The 24,147-nt window shown below is 42.6% G+C and overlaps 1 protein-coding gene across 1 annotated transcript in view; it reads right to left on the reverse strand.

Annotated features, from left to right (window-relative positions):
• The window catches only part of SND1 (staphylococcal nuclease and tudor domain containing 1), a 439,366-nt gene that overhangs the window by 160,570 nt on the left and 254,649 nt on the right, over positions 1 to 24,147 (reverse strand). The gene's annotated exons all lie outside the window — the stretch shown is intronic.

Raw genomic sequence — 24,147 nt, forward strand, 5'->3', positions numbered from 1 at the left:
GGCGACCGGGCCGATCAGGGGAAGGCACCGCCCCAATCACCCCGCTGCTGCTGCCACTGCTGGCCGCTGTGGCTACCAGCCCTCAGCCCTTGCTTCATAGCACTGGCCCTGGCCCCTGCCCACTGGTGGGTGGGGGGCGATCTGGGGCTAGGCCGGCTGGGGGAAGGGCTGTGGGAGGTTGAGGCACAGCAGGTTGCACCCTGTCCAGCCTCGGCAGCTGCCTCTTCAGAAGGGGCAGCACTGGGACCGGGACCATGCAGCCCCCTCTCCCAGTGCCTCTGCGGAAGGGGCCATGACGCTGGACCAGCCCATGCTGCCGCTTCTACCAGGCCGCCGGCCCTCGGCCCTCGGCCCTCTCAGCCGCTGTGGCTTTGTCCAGAAGGACGTCCGGTCTATCCAGTCTAATTAGCATATTACCCTTTTATTAGTATAGATTTTTAAAAATAAAGTTAAAGGCCTCAGATTTTAAGAGGTAACACTGAGGGTTACAAGAGAATGCTGATTTCAGAGGAAGACTACTAAACACCCAACATTTCTGCTTCCATATCTAGTGGCAGGGACTCTCGGCCCCAGGTTTCCTATGAGGTGGTTTATTTACAGGTCTGACAATCTACCTGACATAGTTACCTGGTACTACACTGGCTCAGGCTTTGAGAATCTGAGTAAATTAGCCAGAGTTTAATGCTTTCTCTACCAATATTCCCCTCCAACAGTGTAGCTAATCAAGAATCAACTGTTTCTGAGCAGATAAGTCTGTTTGATTGCACTGCTAGTTTTCACATTACCTGTACTCCAAAACAAACCATATATAAGTGTGTTCCTGTACTCTTAGAAAGGCTAATTTAAGGATACATTAGCTACATTTAACCTGCTATTGTGGATGGCATCTCTTTAAGGAATGTTTCTGCCTCCTCAATGCACCTTGAAATTGAGAAAGTAATGATGCAACAAATGTGCCTGGGGTGACTTCATTTTAAAGGATGTTAATATCTATACCTCAAACTTCTAGGAGCAAGGTTCTGAATGACCCTGAAGACAGGCAGGATGGTCCTTAGAGAGAGAGAGAAAGGTTATAAAGACACTTTAATTATACACTCCTATGCTCCCCTCACTTCTGGCCTGTCAGCCCAAACCTCTTCCAAATGTGGGTGCGTGTCAAGGACTGAAAGAGATCCCCTTCAGTAGACAGATTGCAACTTATCTTAACGAAGCATCTTGCTGTGTAAGCAGATACATGTTTACAGTAACTCAGTGCTGTGGATTATCAAGTCTGGGAGCGGGGGAAAGTTTGGGGTGGGCGTCAGGGGAGAGCAGGGAAGCAGGTTCCTTATACGCAGGTACAGGACCGAGGTCCTGAGAACACTATGTAGACAACTAGGTCGTCTGCATCCTGGAAGAACAGAACTGACATAAATCAAAGTTCTGTGAATTCTGGAACCGGGTTTTAGGTTGTCAGTTTGTGCTCGATGGTAGCAAAGTGAGTTCTATGATTTTTCCACAGAAAATACCCATCACAGTGGGCATTAACACAGTTAACACTGGTAAGGGGAACAGCACAGCACACACAAGACAGCACAGGGAAATGGCAATCAAAATAAACCTATTAGTTAACAATTAACCACTCAGGATTATCACATTCTAGTCTCAAATGGGAACTGTTAATAATGAAGCTCACTAATTAGTTCTCATCATCACAATCACTCTTTGATGAACATCATAGGAAAAAGAACTAAAAACAAATACATGCAAGAGCTTATTACGGTTCCATGGGGACACTCCACCAGCACCTGAGAAACTGAACGGGAAAGAGCATCAAACTCGATGAAGCTTCCTGGAGGTACAGCCACGTCCTATGCTGGCCACTCCAGCATGCCAGGAAGGGTCTCCCCCGCCAGGGCAGACGGACTCCAGAGCACTATGCTGTTTGGGACCAACCAATCTTAATAATGAAGCAGCAAAATCTGTGTGTACCAGAGTACAGGTATACAGGAAACCCAGAGTGGAGATCAGAACTGAAGCCAAGGACACCGAAGCAAACACACTCTCATTGCAGGGTGCATGGTGGTAACTCATTGCCATAGTCATCTACTAGTGTCTGTGCAGGGCCCTCCTGACCAGGAGAGTTACTCCTGCAGCTATCTGGAAGACAAATCGTAAGTATGTCCCCTACCCGCAAGGCAGAAACGTCATCCATCACTCCACACTCTTCCTCCCTCCACAGCCCAGGCTCCTACAGCCCAAATGACATTTTAATTCACAGAATGAGCTTATGAATCTCTGTAAGGAACCAGCTAGACACCAAGATAATCTTTTGGTATAAATGGAGCCCTGGCGGGGGGGTCGGAGGGGCCAAACTTGGGAATCTTCTCCAGCTCCAACAATACCACAAAGCACTAAAAAATTTGAACCCAATCTTGTCTGGCTGGCTATCAATGTTTCATGGTGATGTGTGTGAGGAGACTGGGAGAGGACACAAAATTCAGTGAGGTGCAAGTTTAACAGGAGTGAGTGAACACAGGAGAGAACCCTAGAGAAAAACACTGACTGAAAAACAAATAAAATTATAAGAAAACAGAAAAGAAAGGTACGGAAGCTAGGCCATCAATAACCTTTTATCTATCCAGTGCTGTCTGCAGTTTGCAGTTCTCACATTGTGTCCTCAGTTGGCAGCTCGCTCATGCTCAGGGCGGAGTGGAGGAGAGCTATGCTCCAGGCTCCGGGCGCCGCTCCTGGGAGCACGGATCCAGAGGACAGTTGTAGGAGCACTGAGCTGGAAGACAGCCCTGAGCGTGGGAGGCTGGCGTTCTAACCTGAGGCGTCCTCGACACACAACACAACTTTCCATTTTCTTTCCTAACTCTACTCCTTTACGAATTATTAAGGGAGGATGGCCGTTTCCAAACTTGCAAGCTAAGGACAGACCGAAGGGCAGAAGGAGCTGGCACGGTCTGCTTCCCAAATGGGAAGGAAGCTGCAGAGCCTGTCAGTGTTAAGCGTAGCTTCATATCCCAAACGTGGAGGGAAAAAATTTCTCTGCAATCAGACTTGCAAAACCCTCAATCTTCCAACATTTGAAGAATATGCTTGCCCTCAGGAGTCCTGCAAAGAACAGGCATCTAAATATTTTCATTTGGTTGGTCTTGCTCACCATCTATTTCCGGTTCATGGGTACACTACTGAGAAAAGAAACCAGGACTTGGCAAATGTTAAGGGAAGAGACAACCCTGTGTTTATCGTCAAAACACGCAGAGCAGCACTCTGACAATCACGGCCGTCTCACTAAAAGAAAGTCAAATCATGTTACAGAAACAGATTCGGGACCCCTAGAATATGGCCTGAATTTACCCGCACTCACCCCAACCTGGAAATATCCTAAATCTCCCTCATCACAGAATGGACAAACTGTGGTACTCTCACACATTGAAATATTCCGCAATGAAAAGAATATAGGCAACAAGGACGAATCTCAAATGCATGACTCCATTTACATGACATTTTTTCAAATTGTAAGGAAAGAAAACAGATCAGTGGTTGATTCCAAAGGGGACAGAAGAATTCTGGGGGATGATACAACAGTTCTGTTATCTTTACTGTCGTGACAGTTCCATATGTCCATGCTCTCAAAATATCCATGTTTATCAAAACTCATAAAATTATATACTAAAAATTACATATTTTACTGTATATAAATTATGCCTACATTTTAAAAATAAATTAAAATTGTCCTGGATAAGTAGACTATGCAATATTTTAATTTTTAACTTAAGAAAACTTTTTTTAGTCACCTAATTTGTAAGCAGCTCAAAGAAAATAAGTTCAAAATTAAGCACTAAGTAATCATGTTTTAGATAAACTATTCAATGTATTATAGTATTTTAAAAATTCAAGCAGAAAATAGTCTAGGTGAGGAATCATGGGGTTACAAGAGCACAGAAAAAAATTTTATCATTTTCCTAAAAGCAGCATAAAAAAGTATCAATTCTTCAGTAATGGCTAAAGGAAAGCATGATCCTCAACTGGCTATATAGAGGGAATGCTCTGTTCAAAGGAAGGAAAAAGTATTACTGTGTACATATGCCTACTGACATTCCTTTTCTACCTGGAAATAAAATCATGTGATGTAGCTTAATGTGTATAAAATAATATCCAACTCTTAATCCAATGAAAATTCTACACAGGATCGAGATTATTCTTTTACTAGAGGCCTGGTGCACAAAATCTGTGAATGGGTAGGGTCCCTAGGCCTGGCCGGAGATCAGGGCCGACCTGTGGGGTGACTGACAGTGCGATCGGGGGGCCCTGCTGGCACCTGCCTTGGCTGGCCTGGTGCCACCCGCTGCCAGTTGCCTCCCTCTGTGGGGCAACTGGCGGGGTGATTGCCCCCCCACCCCCCCGCTGGCACCAGCCTTGGCCGGCCTGGCGTCACCTGCTTGCTGGCCCCGCCCCCCACCGCCACCACCGGTCGCTTCCCTCTGCAGGGCGACCAGCAGCAGGGCCGTTGGGAGGGGGTCCCTGCTGGCACCGGCCTTGACTGGCCTGGAGCCTGCAGGCTGGGGGCAGTTCCTGTGTTGAGCATCTGCTCCCTGGTGGTTAGTGTGTGTCATAGCGACTGGTCGTTCTGCCGTTCGGTCGATCTGCACATTAGGCTTTTATTATATAGGATTAAATGACTTTTAGTTTCCCAAATTTAACCAGCTGAAGTTATGCTGTGAGCACCATTCAATTTATTTTAGAAAAAAACTCATTGCATTTTAGTGGGAAAATCTGCATTTTTATCATCAACAGGAAACACAATGCCCAGGCTTATTCTATAAGACTTTTTTTGTACTCTAAGATTAGCTTAGAAAGCACAGGGATGGTATATGTGTGCCTAATATAAAAAGGGCAGAAGTATGTACCTAGTTACAAGGAAGTATCAACTATACAAACTCGCTTGCTTCCTATATTCAATCGTCTTTCTCTAAAATTTGTTTGAGGTGTGTCGTCCACCAACACGGTGCAAAGGTCCTTCCTGAAGTCTGCCTATCCACAGAACTATCTGAAGGTTATGGCTCATAATTCGTGAGATCCAGAAAGGTTTCCACAAATAAACGATACCTTCTTCCCACCCCCAACTTCAACCCAAGCATTCCTTTCCCCATTTCTCCATACTCTAACTTCCCAGAAGATTATCATTGTTATAAAATTGATAGTCAGTGTTTATAAATTATGACTTTAAATTACAGCCTTCCCTGCAGAGCTCCCGTCCTCCTGCTGACTTCTGCATGGTGGCCTGTGAGGCCTGCTCACAACAGATGTCCTGCACCTTCCTTTCACCGGGACCTTGGAAATTCCCTGCACATCCTATCTTGGATTACTTCCTAAGTCCACACCTCCCACTTAGTTTACTCCTTTTCCTTTAAGACAAAAAAAAACTATCCTATTTCATGGAGAAAATGCTGGCTGCTGCTCAGTGGATAGAGTGCCGGATTGTGGACTGAGGTTCGAAGGGTCCCAGGTTCGATTCCCAGTCAAGGGCACATACCCGGGTTGTGGGCTCCATCCCCAATATGGGACCTGCAGGAAGCAGCTGATCAATGATTCTCTCTCATCATTGATGTTTCTCTCTCTCTCTCTCTCTCTCTCTCTCTCTCTCTCTCTCTCCCCCCCTCTCCCTCTCCCTCTCCCTCTGAAATCAATAAAAATACATTTTAAAAAAGAAAAGAAAATGCTTTAACTCTTTGAGGTCAGGTAAGTAAATGTAAAATATAGACATTAGAGGTAGTGGTTCAAAAATACCAATTTATAAGTGAAAAAGGTACTTTCATGTTACATAAATCTCTAAAAAGGTGTAATGTATCCAAATTGTAGACATTATATTTATAGCAAATAAATCACTAAGTTGGTAAGAAAATAGTTAAAGGTGACATTTCTGTTTTAAACTGGTATGTCTAAACACAATCAATGATGATAGAAAGGGACCATTTTAACAACTATGTTGTTACTTTTCTAAGAATCAAATGATGAACCTTTACAGGAATACAGTGGGTGTTGCATAATGACGTTTTGGTCAACGATGGGCGGCATGTACAACAGTGGGAGCTGAAAAATTCCCATTGCCTAGTGACACTGTAGCTGTCTTAATGTTGCAAGGCATTACTCATGTGTTTGTGATGATGCTGGTGTAAACAAACCTACCGTACCCTCAGGTGTGTAAGAGTACAGCACTTACAATTATGTACAGTACATAATACTAGCTAATGATAATAAACGACCATGTTACTGGTTTACGTATTTACTATAGTACATTTTTATCATTATTTTAGAATGTACTCTGTCTACTTATTTGTTTAAAACAGTATGCTGTGTTATGCCAACAGTAGCCTCACATATCTTGTGCTTACTGTCTGTTGATTGCATCATTTTCTCTTGTGCTTGATTTAATCTTGTGTTGTCTAAGTTTAGTGTAGTCTAAGTGTACAGTGTTTATAACGTCTACAGGAATGTACAGGAATGCTCTAGGCTTCACATTCACTCAACACTCACTGACTCATCCAGAGCAACTTCCAACCTGCAAGCTCCATTCATGGTAAGTGCCCTATACAGGTGTACCATTTTTAATCCTTTATATTGTATTTTTACATTTTTATGCTTGTTTAGATACGGAAATACTTACCACTGTTACAATTGCCTACAATATTCAGTACAGTCACATGCTATACAGGCTTGTAGCTTAGGAGCAATAGGCTATCCCATGTAGCCTAGGCAGGTGTGTAATAGATTAGACCAGCGGTTCTCAACCTGTGGGTCGCGACCCCTTTGGCGGTCAAACGACCCTTTCACAGGGGTTGCCTAAGACCATCCTGCATATCAGATATTTACATTACGATTCATAACAGTAGCAACATTACAGTTATGAAGCAGCAACGAAAATAATTTTATGGTTGGGTCACAACATGAGGAACTGTATTTAAAGGGCCAGAAGGTTGAGAACCACTGGGCTAGACCATCTGGGTCTGGTAAGTGCACTCCATAATATTCAAACAACGAGAAAATCGCCTAATGACACATTTCTCAGAATGTATCCCCACCATTAAGCAGCGCAGGACTCTACAACAATAAACATTTCTGGAAAAAAGACACAAGACCGGTGGAAAAAATTGCTTATACAAGGTAGGCCACAGAAAGAACATGGAAGAAAGCACATCAAGAAGAGTCTACTGCTCTGGATATCAATTACAAGGCCATGATTTAAAAATAACTAAATGTCTGAAATACTATTTTTTTTTAAGTTTTAGGTCAAGTTTTATCACTTTCAAAGTCTCTATAGGCAAGAGGTAAGAATTTATTACAACAGCAGAAAATGGCTTGGGAGATAATTAAAATAATATGTTCAGAGTAAAGAATTTAAAAGATGATCTGATGAAGAACAGGTTTCATTTCATGGGTAAATCAAGAACTCAGGAACAAGGAAATTGATGTCATGCTAAGCTCTGCCCCACCTGAGACAAGAATACAACTTTAGAAAAGGATGAAGAAAAAAGAAATCTGCAAGCAACTTGTGACATAAAAAATCAAAATAAATATTAAATAGGTTAGATGACTAAAATAATTTCAACATCCCCTAAAAATACTGTGAACATTCATTTCTTGCCTGCAGTCATATCAATTTAGGTCCAATAAATCTTAAATAAAAGTTTTATTATGTCTAATTGGTCTTTTTAAAGCCCTACATTTTTAAAGAGTTAATAAAAATAGATAATTACAAAATTTGGAAGAGAAAGTTCTCGTTTTTAAGATAGGAAGAAAAATGGCAACTATTATAGTAGAAATTTATTATTAATTAAGACAGAGGTGGTCAGTGTTTTAAAGAACACCAAATGCATCAAACTAAAAACCTAATAATTGTACTCAACAGAGGTATAGAATGATGACATTAAAAAACTATATGCCATCCTTTAGCACATATTCCTTAATTACTGACTATGAATTAGCTAAAGAAATCAATGTTGTTTATGAAAGAAAAACACAGTCCAAACAACCAAAATAGCCAACAATAGGAAGCTGATTAAGTTACAGTACATTAATAAGACAGAATACTAGGCAGACATTAAAAGTATGGTTTAAGAATATTCATATGGAAAAATATAATTAAGAGAAAAAAGCAAATAAGCACCTACTATGTGTCAGACACTTTTCTGGCACTGATTGTATTTAGAATAAAATAGAAAGTTCCTGCACTAAATACAACTTGTATCACTTCAAAAAGGAGGGGGTTGGGGGAGAAAAATGAAGAAAAGAAAGAAAACCCTACATTTTGGTGAAAAGATGTATTTTTACTGAAACATTTCTACATTTCTGATGGTAGCAGTAGAGATGATTTTATTTTCTGGCTTATTTATGTTTGATGAATTCAAACACAAAACAGCTGGTGAAAAAAACACTGGTAGTCAAAAAAAGTTTGTTTTTCGCCCTGGTGGTATGGCTCATTGGTTAGAGCGTGAGCCCATGCACTGAAGGCAATTCCCAGTCAAGGGCACATAGCTAGGTTGCAGGTTTGATCCCTGCCCCGTAACCAATAAATGTGTTTTCTCTCTTACATCGATATTGCTCTCTTTCTTCCCTTCCCTCTCTCCCTTCCACTCTCTCCAAAAATCAATGGAAAAAATATCCTCAGGTGAGGATTAACAAAACAAACAAAGTTTTTGTTTTTAAAAGAAGAAAAAAGATTAACATTCAGTGCTGATTCAGCTTTGCACAGATAAACTTACAAATTATTCAATTGGATAACTGTCTCTCCAGTGTTTTAGAGCCAAATTCAACATTCTCTAGAGTAAATTAGTTCTTTATAATCGTTCTATATGTTTCGAAACAATAAACACTACGGACACTGTAATAGTCTGTGAACTGATTTGGAAAACATCTTAATTTGAAACTGGATATGAAATTTGCTCCATGATTTCTTCAAAAACAGCATCTAAGCACAGTGCTTTATGGCAGTGATGGCACCGAACTAAATGGCCCTTTTCCTATGGAATAAAAATTTGACTAGGTAATTATGATTCAGAGCTAAAAAGAGTGTCGACAATAGGTAGAAAACAAAAATCACACAATAATTTGCATGATGTATGAATAAGAAAAATGCCTTCCTAGTAAAGCAAGCAGCATGATGTAAAGAGTTAGAATTGTAGTATTTTGAGTATATTTGGAAATTCTGATTCTTCCTAAGGAAAAGCATAGACTTCCCCCTTCCCCCAGCTGGTGTGATTTTGTAACTATGGATGATGTAATTGCATGTGAATACCGTATTGGGGTTCTAGAAGTGAAACTATCAATGAAAAACCATATACTCCAGAATGCATGAATGATGGTAGAGAATTCAGACAAAAAGTTTTGGTCAAGGTAACAGAAGAAATTTGTTTTCCAACCAAGGCTCTCAGATCACTGTCATTTCTTTCTCCTTCAGGGCATATGCAATTGTGAATGCTCTAAAGCTTCTCACTCACTGAAAACTACAGACACCATTATCACAGACATGTATCCATTCACTATTGTTAGAAAACTCCTAAAACGGAAGGTATAGAGATGTAAGCCTTGCTGGGGATAAGCCAGTGGGAAGACATCTAGCTATCACTTTCCACCCCTTCATTCCAGAAACACTGCTCTAACTAAGGTCACCAGTAACCCATGTTGCTAAACCCACTGAACAGTTTTCAATCTTCATCTGTCTCGACCTTGAAGCAGCAGAGTCAACTTTTATGTTTGAAGCTCTCTTTCCTCTTAGTTTCTTTCTTATTATTTTTTCCATTGATTTCTGACTCAACATGAAAAATGCATTTAAAAAACAAGCCAGATAGCATATGTTAAATATTAAGTGAGAGATAAAGAGGCAATAAAAGAACTCAGCAGAGGGAGGGATATAATTTGAAATTTGAATAAAGTTTGAAATAAAAATACTTCATAGAGGACTTCTTATGTGCAAGGCAGAATGCTCAGCAATTTAATACTAATCACCAACACCCTGTGAACCACTGCTCTCTGTTGAGTTCTTATGTCAACTGTAATAAATACTTTGCATGTATTAACTCAATCATTCTACAAATCTAATGAGGTAAGGGCCATTATTATTAATTTTACAGATGGGAAGATTGTGGCACAGAGGTTAAATAACTTCATCAAGGAGACAAAGTAATAAGTAATGTAGCAAACACTTGAACCTGGGTGATCTAATATTGGAGCCCATGCTACTCTGACTCCATACTGCTACTGTATTCTAGAACAGTGATTTTCAACTGGTGGACCACAAGAATTTTTAAAACATGCCATACCAGATTATTTGGTCAGGGGCACTGACCTCTTTTCCCTTAGACTGTCAAATAAAAAAATGACAACAGCCAACACAATAACTGGTATGAATGAATCAAAATTACACTTATTTTTATTGTCAGATTGGCAAAACAATATAATATTTCTTGGTGTGCTGCAGAATTTTAGTAATTAGTTTATGTATGTCATGAACGAAAAAGGTTGAAAATAGCTGTTTTAGAAAGTATGCCTGTCCACTTCCAGTTACTACCAGCACAGTTAACCCTAAAGGGCCATATTTTTCCTAATAGTATCACACTGTTTAAGATCATCATCTGGCAGATCAAATCTAAACTAGGCAATGAAGAGATACAAAAAAGATGCCCCTTTCTTTGTTTAGAAACTAGTGAGGTGAACCACTGTACACATGTCAACTTGAGAACAGTTACCAATCAATACATAAACAAGTGCAAAATTATGGTAATGACCGATTATGTAAAATTGCTTAAGAAAGGCATGATCAGAAGACACTGAGGTCATGTTATATTTATCTTTCTCCAACTGACTTATTTCGCTTAGTATAATGCTCTCCAGGTCCATCCATGCTGTTGCAAATGGTAGGACTTCCTTCCTTTTTACAGCAGCATAGTATTCCATTGTGTAGATGTACCACAGTATTTTAATCCACTCATCTGCTGATGGGCACTTAGGCTGTTTCCAAATCTTAGCTATGGTGAATTGTGCTGCTATAAACATAGGGATGCATATATCCTTTCTGATTGGTGTTTCTGGTGTCTTGGGATATCTTCCTAGAAGTGGGATCACTGGGTCAAAAGGGAGTTCCATTTTTAGTTTTTTGAGGAAACTCCATACTGTTCTCCACAGTGGCTGCACCAGTCTGCATTCCCACCAGCACTGCATGAGGGTTCCTTTTTCTCTGCATCCTCGCCAGTACTTGTCATTTATTGATTTGTTGATGACAGGCATTCTGACAGGTGTGAGATGGTACCTCATTGTCATTTTGATTTGCATCTCTTGGATGATTAGTGACTTTGAGCATGTTTTCATATGTCTCTTGGAGAAAGATAAATATCATATGATCTCACTCATTTATGGAATATAATGAACAACATAAACTGATGAATAAAAACTGATCCAGAGACAGAGAAACATCGATCAGACTGTCAAACCTCAGAAGGAAGATAGGGGAGGGTGGGGGTAAGGGAGAAAGATCAACCAAAGGACTTGTATGCATGCATATAAGCCTAACCAATGGACACAGACACCAGAGGAGTGAGGGCATGAGTGGGGGAGGGGAGGTAATGGGGGTATAAGGACACATATGTAATACCTTAATAAATAAAATAAAATAAAATAAAATAAAATAAAAAATAAAATAAAATATAAAATAAATAAAATAAAACAAATAAAATAAAATAAAAAGAAACGAGCCCTAGCTGGTTTGGCTGGTTTGGATAGAACATTGGCCCATGGAAGGAAGAGTCCCAGGTTCGATTTCAGTCAAGGGCACATGCCTGGGTTGTGGGCTCAATCCCCAGTAGGGGGCGTGCAGGAAGCAGCTGATCAGTGATCTCTTTCATCACTGATATTTTTATCTCTCTCTCCCTGTCCCTTCCTCCCTGAAATCAATAAAAATATGTAAAAAAAAAAAAAAAAAAAAAAAGAAGAAGAAGACAATGAGGATAAGGGGAAATTGCCTAGAAGAAGAGTAATGCCCTGGACGAGGAGGAGGAGGAGGAGGAGGAGGAGGAGGAGGAGGAGGGGGTCAATGAGGATAAGGGGAAATTGCCTAGAAGAAGAGTAATGCCCTGGACGAGGAGGAGGAGAAACTGCCTAGAAGAAGAGTAATGCCGAGGAGGAGGAGGAGGAGGAGGAGGAGGAAGGTATGGTCAGGAGCCAAGAGGCATTGGCCATCCAAGAAGAAATACTGCTCAAAAAAAGCTAATTACAACGTAGTCATTGGAACTGAGAACTTGAACTGTTGGAATTAAACTGAGTAAGATATAGAAAAATAGTCTCCACAATGGATGAAGCATCTGGCATGTTGCAATAATGGACTATCAACAGAACATAGGTTTTCCTCCAGAGTTAAACATTGATAATAATTTACATTCTCACACTCCTTCCAACTCTGATATTATGTTAGGAATTTTATCATTTCTTCCTGAGAACACCATTTCCTGAGAAACAGAGGCACTAGATAATTCCATGTTTACCCAGAGCTCCAATTCAAGGATATTTAGCTGGATATCAACACTGCTAGGAGTGTCCTTTTTTTTTTTTTAAACTAAAGAAAGCCCTAAAATACAAGTAAGCAGAATGTCTATGTTAGTAAAATGACTTACTTTGAGATGTTTATATAAGCAATAGCCACAGGACAAAATGAGTTCAATCTGGGACTAAGTAGTGTTATGATGGTGAAGTGGAGAGCAAAGCTGAGCTGGGCACAAATATTTCAAGTTTCATCACATCACTCAGTAGCCACAGAAGAGGTTAGACAACCCCATCAAATACCTGAACCTGGGAATAAGGAATTTTACCAACTGCCTTCAAAATACTCTAACATTCATTTAGCCACACCTGTACTGGGTTCATTTAACTAATTTGGATCTTTGAAACAAAATCACAGAATTATATCCACAGGCATCCAGAGAATGGGAAAGAGAGCTGAAGAGTATGGACCAGTGAAAGAAGAATCCATGCTGATAGAGGCAAGTCTCTTTGAAAAGAGATGCCCACTCTCACCCTCACCCTCACCCTCACCTGCCACTTTGAAAAAACTGATCGTGGACTCCCTCAATTTCCTTTTTATTGAACAAAGATAAAAGGTAAAAAATCATTATATCTTAGGACACTTAATTTGTATGTACTCCGTGTGTGAAGTCATAGTTACACAAGGAATCAAGAAGAGGAATAGCTTGGCCAGTGTAGCTCAGTGGTTGAGCACTGACCCATTAACCAGGAGGTCTCGGTTTGCATCCCAGTCAGGGCACATGCCCGGGTTTTGGGCTCAATCCCCAGTAGGGGGTGTGCAGGAGGCAGCCAATCAATGATTCTCTCATCATTGATGTTTCTCCCCCTCTCCCTCTTCCGTCTTCTCTCTGAAATCAGTAAAAACATATTTTAAAAAAGGAAAAAGTAAACTAGAAAAATTTGTGGCAGAAAATGTCCTTGAAAACTAAATTCACTGCAGTGACATATCAAGTCTACTGATTATTTTGGGAAGATGTTTTATTGTAAGAAGCAACAATTCTGTATCCTTTATTTTTTTTAAATTCTGTATCCTTTAAATAAAGAATCGCTGTCTCTAACAGAGCTCCACCTCAGGCAGTCTCAGGATCCAGCATGTCTTCCGAGGTGTGAACTGCGGAGCTGGCACCCTTACCAAGCGTCAGACACTGTGCCTGTCTTCAGTGTTCACTACCTCTCCCTCACGCCGCTATGGTGCCTGAGTTTTTCAAAACAAGCCTGTCAGTGAGCAAAAGGTCGACCAAGTAAGGCACAGGCATGGAGCCAGGCATTCTGCAGGCAAGAGAGACAGACTCACTTTACAACTGTTTATTTTTTAAAGGTCTTTCACAACCACATGACCCTTCATTTCCAGGTTCAGAGGAAACAATAAAAACAAGATTTTAAAAACACATAATTACATGATCTCTTCTTGTCCACTGTTATAAATGCTTTTGTATTTCCCTAGTTTCTGCAATTGCTTCCCCTCTTAAAGGCTACTTTTCAAAGAGTAAAACCATGATTTTTACTAGTATACGAATACGCACCAGTGGGGTCGCTCAGCCTGGCCTGCGGAGATCAGCCGGAAACTGGCTCTCCGGCATCCCCTGAGGGGTCCCGGATTGAGAGAGGGCGGTCCTCAGGTGATGCACCCCAGACTTGGGCTCTCTCCTCTCTGGGTCTGGGGTGCAGGTGAAGCAGATTCGGGGCCGACAGTGCCCCAGCAGCAATCTAACCCACAGCCGATTCTGAGAGGAATCGGGCTCTCCTCTACTGGTTGGAGCGTCTGCCCCCTGGTGGTCATTGTGCATCATAGCTACCAGGTGAACAGTTAGTTGGATGGTCGCTTAGGCTTTTATATACAGTGGGCCTTGACTTACGAGTGTCCTGACTAACGAGTTTTTCGAGATACGAGCCGTCTCTCGGCCGATTTTTTGCTTTGAGTTGCAAGCTAAGATTCGGGTTATGAGCCAGCTTCAGATACCCCACCGCTAGTTGGCGCAGCGAAAATTACAGTGAACGCCACAACATCAGCCCAGCATCACGTGTCTCACTCGTTCACTTTTTGATTTGACATACGAGTAATTTGAGTTACGAGCTCCGTCATGGAACGAATTAAACTCGTAAGTCAAGGCCCCACTGTATATATCACAAACACATGCCAAAAATTTTATTTTAACCACTAATTAATGTGGGAACCAGAAAGATATTACAACTGATTCAAAGGAGAATCTGAAGAACAGACATATACATATAGGCAATAAGGAATGCTGAAGTGAGTCTGCTAAAGATGCAATACTGTACAGTAAAACCATAGAATGAAAATGTACCATCGGAAACCATTTCTTTTACAGGGCAGCAATCTATGTGGGGTCACATTTGTACAAACAGGAATCACTGCACCAACCATCAGGCCTATACAAATTAAATTCTCTCTCCAGAGAAGGGTAATCACCTGGTTAAAAACTAAGCAGCAGACCCCCATAAAATCAGTTAACCCCAAAGCGTTTGCTAGGCAGTACCCAGCATTCCAATGAAAGGGTACCCAATAACCTTACCCGTTCCAAAGTCTTTCACAATATCTCCTGATACCCAACTAATAAATAAGAGAGGTGAGAGACTATATCCTAAGTTTAGTGCTTTACAGTGCAAAACTTTAAAAAGAAACAGAACTCGGTTGAAAAGTGGATTAAAAGGGGGTGCCTGGACACTACCATTATAACTGTGGTAAATGCTGAAATACAATCTTTACAAAATTTCAGCATTTATTTCCCATACTCATTCAGAAACATGTTCATCGTAATAGAGAACACATCTCTCTTATTCCCAGGGAAAGCCTAAGTGTTTTTAGGTTTCTCTCTAGAAGGAAAGAGGGATACCTTTGCATTTAGTTCTGGGGAGTTTCGATAGGAGAGCCTAACAAACAAGAACTGGCCACACAGGACTCCTAAGTCTGGACAAACTATGAACAAAAGACAATAAAGCAATGCACCCTACGGAGAACCACACTCCGTGACACAATCTGGGTCTCCTTAACATTCACCTGTTTTTCAGAGGGAGAGGGGGAAAGGGACATGGGAGGAAAAGGGCTCGGGGAGGGGAGGGGTGGTGGGAAGATGAGGCGGGGGGTTGGGGGGGAAGGGAGAGGCTGAAAGAGAGGAAAAGGAGACATAAATAAAAGGAGGCTGGGAGACACGCTCACAGCAGCTGCCACTTGGGCGCCACATGGCCTTGCACCAGAGGGCTGCAGTGCACGTTTCTGCGCTATGAGAATACAAGTCAGCGAGCTGCACAAGCACACTGCAGTCCAGGAACCTTTGGCTGGGGGTAGAGGAAGAACAAAACAGAGAAAGAAATACCTCCCCCTAAAGTGCCAAAAACTTGAGCTGCTGACTGAGGAAACCACCCAGGGAACCCACCACTAGCACTAACCCTGGCCCCCTGGCAAGGGGCCATCATATTCATGGAGCACATGATGCCTGCTCTAGAGAGCAAGGCCAGCAGACAGGGAGTGGGCTCTCACAGGGTTTCTGTGGGATTTCTCCAGGGCAGCAAACGCAAAGCCCAGTCATGGGTCCAGAGGCTATGGTGTGAATGGAGCTCTAGAGCTATGCAACCCTTCCAGGTCACAGAAAGCCACCAGGCAGAACCACAGGGGTTGACCTGGTGTGTTTGGCACAAAGGGGACATTTAAATGAGATTTTAGGCTAAGGGAGAGCAAGAGACTGAAGTACCATTAAATCAAACAAAACAACAATAAATAAATAAACAAGGATAATTTATGATATCCAGTTACTAAGGATTACAAAGAACTAGCTAAAAGGCTCTTTAGGATGAGCCTATATAATAAAAGGCTAATATGCAAATGAAATGACCAGTCGCTATGATGCACACTGACCACCAGGGGGCAGACGCTCAATGCAGGAGCTGCCTCCTGGTGGTCAGTGCGCTCCCACAGTGGGAGCACCGCTCAGCCAGAAGCCTTGAGCCCGGCTCACAGCTGGCAAACGCAGTGGTGGTGGAGGGAGCCTCTCCCACCTCTGTGGCAGCGCTAAAAATGTCCAACTGATGGCTTAGGCCCACTGCCAAGCCACCAGTCGGACATCCCCCAAGGGCTCCCGAACTGCAAGAGGGTGCAGGCCAGGCTGAGGGACCCCCCTCCCCACCGAGTGCAAGAATTTCATACTGGGCCTCTAGTATGAAAATAAGAAGACAACAGAACCTAGAGACAGAACCTAGCGAGAGAACATGGCAAAAGATCCTGGACAGAACCTGGCTACAGAACTTGGCTGGAGAACCTGGATAGAACCTGCCTGGAGAACCTGGCTACAGAACCTGGTGACTGAACCTGGCTGGAGAATCTGGAGAACCTGGCTGGAGAATCTAGCGAGAGAACATGGCTACAGAACCTGGCTGGAGATCCTAGACAGAACTTGGCTGAAGATCCTGCTTAGAGATCCTGGCTAGGCTGCTGATCAACTGAACGCTGCCTTCGTGTCATTCCTTCTTCACCGACTCCATCCACACCTTTGGGGATCCCTGGACCTGCTCGGGCTGGACCCCAGCATTTCTCCTCCTCCTGAAGTAAAGCCTGTAAAGCCTGTAATACCTAAGGCCCCCGATCTTCCACCTCTGGTGTGGGAAGGCTCATCAACTAGAGAAAATGGGGCTAACAGTCCGTTTACAAAAGGACTCAATGCTTTGTCTGAAAATTATCATATGATGCTTTGTGACTGGCAGATTTTAGCTAAAACGACTTTAGATGCCAGTCAATGCTATGGAGAGCAGAATATGATAAGACCTGTAAACAACAGGCTGTGGGTGTTCACTGGGACCCCACCTGGGAGCCCTCTGGGCTGCATTCTTGCTGTAAGTCCCAGGCAATGTAAAACATCTGAAAGATCCATGAAAAGAACTCTGATCTATTAAGTCTTGTCAATGTGTTATGCATGCTTGCAAATATCATATATGACTGTCTGTTGATTATTGTTTTATCTATCTCTGTTGTTTGGTTTAATTTGTTGATTGTTAGTCTATTAAGCATGCCTCTGATTTATCTTCGTAGACGAGAAACAGTAGGTGGCCAGGCCATTACTGAATTTCCCCAGAGCAAACAGGATTTGGGGGTGGGGAGAGAGAATATGAGCCGTACACATGGCCGATAACACAGGTCCTAGGAAAATTCCCCAAAGGGAGATAACTAAAAAAAAGCCCCAGCCCATTAATTACTAGGTCTCTTGGTGATCCTGTAATATGAACACCCGCTCTTGGGAGTGTTCTTAAAAGTCTCATTTTCACCATGTTTTTGTTTCCCAGTCTGTCATTTGAAATTCGGATAGATGAGTCATTTCTCACAATATGGGGACATGTCCAGGACTTCTATACCCATGAAGAGAAAAATGCTAGTTTAAGGGGGAGATGCACCCCACCCGATTTTGGATGGCCTCTTGGCCTAAGCCCCATCTCTTCACAGATGCTACAGAACAGGCCCGAGACTGTTTTTTCTTTGAAAGATGGCAAAACTGACACAAGGAAAATATACAGGCTGGATTTGGGCAACAAAGTTAATGTTTCCATGATAATGGGCAGTTCTTGAATAATAATGGACTGCATTCCAAGGTTGACTCCCGGGGGCACTCCTTTTTATAAAGAAAAATAATATAAAATAATACTTTAACATTAAAAAAAAAAAAGAAAATAAGAAGACAACCTAGCCAGGTGGGCCAGAAGACACATAAAGGGGACTGCAACTGAACACAGACCTAACTTATAAAGCCACTGGGTGACTGTGCTGCTGCTTTTACACTTCCTTTGGACTTACTGGGCAAACCACTTTTTACCTCTCTGTAGCCAAAAATAATATTTTTAAACTCTTCCACTGAGGCCCAACTCCGTTAGTACTTACAGAACAATAACTTCTGTACAGGTCCCCAAGCCTCTTGTAGAAAGGACTGCTTCAAATACCCTGAGAAAAGAGGATGGTGCTATTCTAGCTCAAGAAGGTACTGAAAAACCAGGAACAGAAGGAAGAGATCAGGAGAAGATGCTAGAGAAAATCCTACCTATTTATTTACTTATTTATTTTAAAGGAACACTTCCACCCTTTCTATTTGCAAATTTGAATCCCACTGATCAATTCTGTAAGTCTCCATTTCATGATGTGATGGAGTAAATGGTACCCATAAATCTGAGCCCTCACTCCCAGCGCTATCTAGGTTATGGTTTAAGCACATTCTTAATAATACTATGTATCTCCAATAAAATCAGTCATGGATAGAGGTTAGAAAAAAGTTAGGTAACATGAGCAAAGAAAGCAATACAAAACAAAACAAAGACACTGGAACTTAGTGAAGGCAAGGAAGAAGAGCAGAAGAGACAACAGTGAAATGAGCAGACAAGTTGTCAGGAGAAGTACGGTCCCATTCTAGTAATCTGGCCCATTCTGGGACTGAGAAATATGACTGGAGAGGACAGGATGCTGGTTTGGCTCTAACTTCTTGTAGTGCCGTGAACAAACAAACAAACATCCTAACTCCTCGTGCACCAGCGAGAAGAACAGACACAGCAGGGAATAGAGGAACGTGAAATAGACACCATGACTCACCCAGCAGTGCTCACACACAACGGAAGAGAAGTGCAGGGCCGCACAGGAGGAAATCGGGTGTGCTGGCTGCAACCTGAGGAGTGGGAGCTCTTACCTCAGAACTGTAATTGATTTGTCTGATTTACCAGAACAACAGTAAGCCACGCACCAACCCATTTTATTGTCTGTTTTACACTCTCTATCTGCAGGAAATTGTATTTATTACAGAGCAGGCTACAGCAAAAACAATAATAAATCCAAGATAAGCAACAGCCTTATATTCCACCGACATGCACATTTTTGTATGCTGGTGAAGGAGTGGAGACAGGATCAGGGAAAAACAGAACCCACTAATAATGAACCTGTGGGTGTCTGACATGAACCAGTCACCACAGAACCATCCTCCAAACCTTATCGGATGCCCTGCCAAGTGGGTCAAATTCTTAGTTGGTTTCACATTTCCAGGAATAACATGGCCTGAAGGAAGGCCTGAAGGAAACCGGACAGACAATTAAGAAAGGAAGCAATGACCAGGACTTGTAACACCTCACTTCCTTCACCTTGAAAAAAAATAGTAACTTCTTTAGGATTCAAATGACTAGGTTGGCAGTATGTTTTCCCTTAGTGGTTACCCTGAAAACACGTGCCGAAGATGCAGAAGAGCCAAGTTTAAAAAAGCCCTAGCCAAAAGGTAGGGTTCATTTAGTTGGCATTACACAGACGCTACATATCTTACGGAAAAACACCCATTTACATTAGTGTCAAAAACCGTCTGTACTAACAGACAAACAGAAAACAAAACCACACGCTGGGAGCCATCGTAACGTTTTTGAAAAGTCACAAAACTGTATGGAGCTCTCAGTATGGAAAGGGACAAAACAGGCACAACTGGGACAGCAGAACCCAAAGTCAGAAGGCACACTCAGCAGCCAAGCGGCCCGTCCAGCCCCGGGAAAGCTGATGAATGACATGACGAGCCGGCTTGCTTCCTCGCGCAGAGGCCAGGTCTCACTTGCCAAAACAGGCAGTCATCCTCTCACTCCTGTGCTTGGATGGCTGCCATAGGAAGCCAGCCAGGGAGGTCTTGCACTTGCTAAGTTCTTACGAGGCATTTTAATGCACTCTGACCCTTATCCAGTAAAATCATTTTTAAAAATGCAAGAGAAGAGAGGCTCTGGTCTGGCCAGGTAGCTTAGTTGACTGGCGCATAGAGGCGTTCAAACCCGTCTGGGCCAATGCAAGAGTCAACCAATGAATGCATGAATAAGTGGAACAATAGGTCAATCTCTCTCTCAACCTCTCAATCAATACATACATTTTAAAATAGGCAAGAGAACAGATATGGACAATAAGGTAGAAACTAAACTCTAAAAGCTGGAAGCCACTAAAATTAGAACAACAGTACTGGTTGTCTCACAAACGTGATCTCTTCTATACAGCACATTTTCTGAGGGTGTTTAGGAGATAAAATGTAAGGAGCTTATATACAGGGTGGGGCAAAAGTAGGTTTACAGTTGTATCCATGCACTGGAAACAGAGTTAATTCTTGTATTATTATTTACTTACCAATTTTTATATGTGAAAGTGGACACCTACTTTGCCCCACACTGTATGTCTCCACTTGTCCCCACGGATGTGCATTGGGGTGGGGAGAGGTAGTATACAAATACCAGTTCATAGTCAATTATTTTGGCGGCAAATTGCATGTATACTGTCAGTTTAACAAAAACTTCCATTTACCATAACCTGTAACTAAGATGGGGGTCATGAAGGGGAAAGAATAACACAGTTAAAAGTTACAAAAAGATTGAGAAACTTCTATGAAGCCCTTATATGTGTGTACTCCAAGGCCTTTACTCTAGGTGTTTCTTCATCTAGCTGTAAACTATTTGGCTGCCTGACCCCCATATGCCTACCTGCCCCTCAGACAGTAGCATCTAGCATACCCAGCATGCTTCAGGAAGCTGAAACCCATGCATTTCACTTCACCGGCACCAGGGCACCAAACACACATACACTCAACATGGCGCTGTGACGGAAAGAAGGGAAGGCTGGAACGGGAAGAGAAAGCTCCTCTGTTTTAGAGGGCACCAAAAACAAAGAAAAAGAAAAGGAAAGGAAACCTTCAATCTGAGCTGAACAGTGGTAAGATAGACAAGGTCATTCTGACATGTATTTAAATAAAATAGCTTTTCACTTTCACTTTCCCACTTGCTCAAGTTTTTCTCTTTTATGTGGTAACTGAGAGATATTTAATTGGAATTTATTTTAAAATAACATAAAAGCAAACTAAACCTTTAATATCCAGACAGAAAGGAGAATAAAGACATACATGAAACTGAGCTACAGATGGGGGAGGAGGGTCAACAAACAAATAAAACCCAAGGAAGAATATGAAGACAAGTTTCCTAAGATCCTGAAAACAGGTGCAAAAGATGCAGAAGAGCCAAGTTTGCTACCAAAAACAGACAGACAGACAGACAAACAAACATAAGAAAACACCAAAACACACTAAAGCAGGAGGCAGCATAGATTCACAACGAACTCCACAGGCCCAAAGAGAGCACCTCCCGCCCCCTAGGTTTCAATCAGCCTCTAGAAGACCTAGAGTGTGAGCCTGCATATACTTTTGACCGGGCATATTTGGCCCTAATGTAGATCACCATTGTGCTTCCCCAAATAGGTATTTATAACTCCCCCCATTCCCTGTAGTTGAACAAGCAAAAAATTATCCTTTGATTACCCCAACATCTTCACCAAAAGGATGATATTAAGGAAAATATTGAGAATGATATTAAGGAAAATATTGTTAAGAATGCCATAGCAGGTACATATAGAATATATGTAAACGATAACTCAGCAAGGTAAGCCACGGAGAAAACAGGGCTGATAGCATCACACTGTTAACAATGAACAGATACAACTTAGTCACCTGTGGCTCTAAGACCATTAGCAACAGGTTTGTGGGACTCTCTACTATGAGGAGTGCACATCAATGTACCTCACTCATTAAAGAGAGACACAACTTGTTGACAGAAGTCCAATTACTGTAGGCAACAGTGTTTAGTCTGTAATCTGCAGTGACTGGCTACAGAGAAAGAAAAGCTCAACAGAATTGCAGTGCCTAATAGGAACAGGGTACCACTCCATCTAGGTAAGGGTGACATGGCCAGACAGACACATTCATGATATGCCATCACAAGGAACAAAAGGCAAAGCCTCAGCTAGACTTGGTCAGAGAACAGAACCGGAAGATAATATACTCTAATTCATCACTGCTGTGGGCTAGGCTGAGCTCTAGCAGCTTTTGTTTATAGTTGTTTTTACTTCTTGGTGCCCAAGGCAAGCTTCCTGAGTGTCCAAGCTAAGATTTACTAGTCCTCCTTCTGTTTCCACCCTTGGGCGATGTGGTCCTCCCCACACATGACCTGAATCCCTTTAAGCATCAGTGACTACGGAAGCTGAAATGGATGGTGTGTCCTTGGAACTGAGGGTGAATTGATGAACCAACAGGCCTTCCCTAGGCAGCTGGTCAAAATCAACACCTCAACTGCTCTCTATCCCCCGTGGTTGGTTTCATTTCTCTTTAGAGGAGTTGCCACTCCCTGACTTTGCTATTGTCTACCTTTCCAATGTGCATGTAGGGACTTGATCAGTTTTGTTGACTGTTATATTCTCAGTGCCTAGACCAGTGCTAGGCACAGCAGGCACTGAAATACCTGCTAAATAAATGAATAAACCCTCCCAATTAACAAAGGTATTTATTTAGCCAAGAGATCCTAATCGTGCAAGGGTAGGGTCCTGATCACCAACCACTCATTTGGACACAGCCTTAAAAGTATCTCGTGTTCTATTCCTCTACAGCATCTACATCCACTAGCTCAAAGGATGCTCACACATTTCTCCCTCTTAGAGGCAACCTTAGAAAAAAGAAGTCATGAGAAAATGTCAATACCTAAACTTGTCCTAAAACCTATATTGACCTTTTCCCACTAAGATTTCCTAGTCATAGTGAGAATTAAACAGGGATTTTAAAAAGAGGTAATTTTATTTTAATATAACTAGAAAGAAATACCTTCTAAGTCATATTAAAAAATGAAAAAGCAACACAGTAATAGCTCAGGTGACAAGATAGGAGGTTAAATTTAAGCCCCAGTTAGAATTCTGCTTTTCCCTGAATCCTATCTAATAAAAGAGTAATATGCAAATTAACCATCACCCCTCACTCCGTCACTCCGTAACAAAGATGGTGGTGGCCATGGAGCTGGAGTGAGCAGGTGGCTTGAGCTGCCCCGGCGATGGGGGAAGCCAAGCTTCCCACCTGCCCTGCTGGCCCTGAGCTCCGCTCAAGGCTACAAAGTTTCAAATATAGAAGATAAATAAATCCCAGATACCTGCTTCCAGCCCGCGGCGTAGCCAGCCTGAAAACGGCCATCAGCCCCTCATCCAGGCTGGCCACACTCCCATGGGGTGAGGGTCCCCACTGGGGGGCTTGACCAGACTGCAAACAGCCATCAGCCCCTCACCCAGGCTAGCCAGGCACCCCAGCGGGACCCCCACCCTGATCCGGGACACCCTTCAGGTCAAACCAGCCAGCCCCCACCCGTGCACCAGGCCTCTATCCTATATAATAAAAGCCAGGACACCCTTCAGGGCAAACCAGCCAGCCCCCACCCGTGCACCAGGCCTCTATCCTATATAATAAAAGGGTAATATGCAAATTGACCCTAACAGCAGAACGACTGGGAATGACTGGTCACTATGACACACACTGCCCACCAGGGGGCAGATGCTCAATGCAGGAGCTGCCCCCTGGTGGTCAGTACGCTCCCACAGGGGGAGCTCTGCTCAGCCACAAGCCAGGCTGACGGCTGCCAGCACAGCGGTGGTGGCGGGAGCCTCTCCCGCCTCTTCAGCAGCATTAAGACTGCAGTTTAGGCCTGCTCCCCGCTGGCAAGTGGACATCCCCCAGGGCTCCTGGGCTGCCAGAGGGATGTCTGACTGCCAGCTTAGGCCCATTCCCCCAGGGA

This window comes from Myotis lucifugus, unplaced genomic scaffold (genome assembly GCF_000147115.1).
Source record: "Myotis lucifugus unplaced genomic scaffold, Myoluc2.0 scaffold_73, whole genome shotgun sequence".
NCBI lineage: Eukaryota > Metazoa > Chordata > Mammalia > Chiroptera > Vespertilionidae > Myotis > Myotis lucifugus.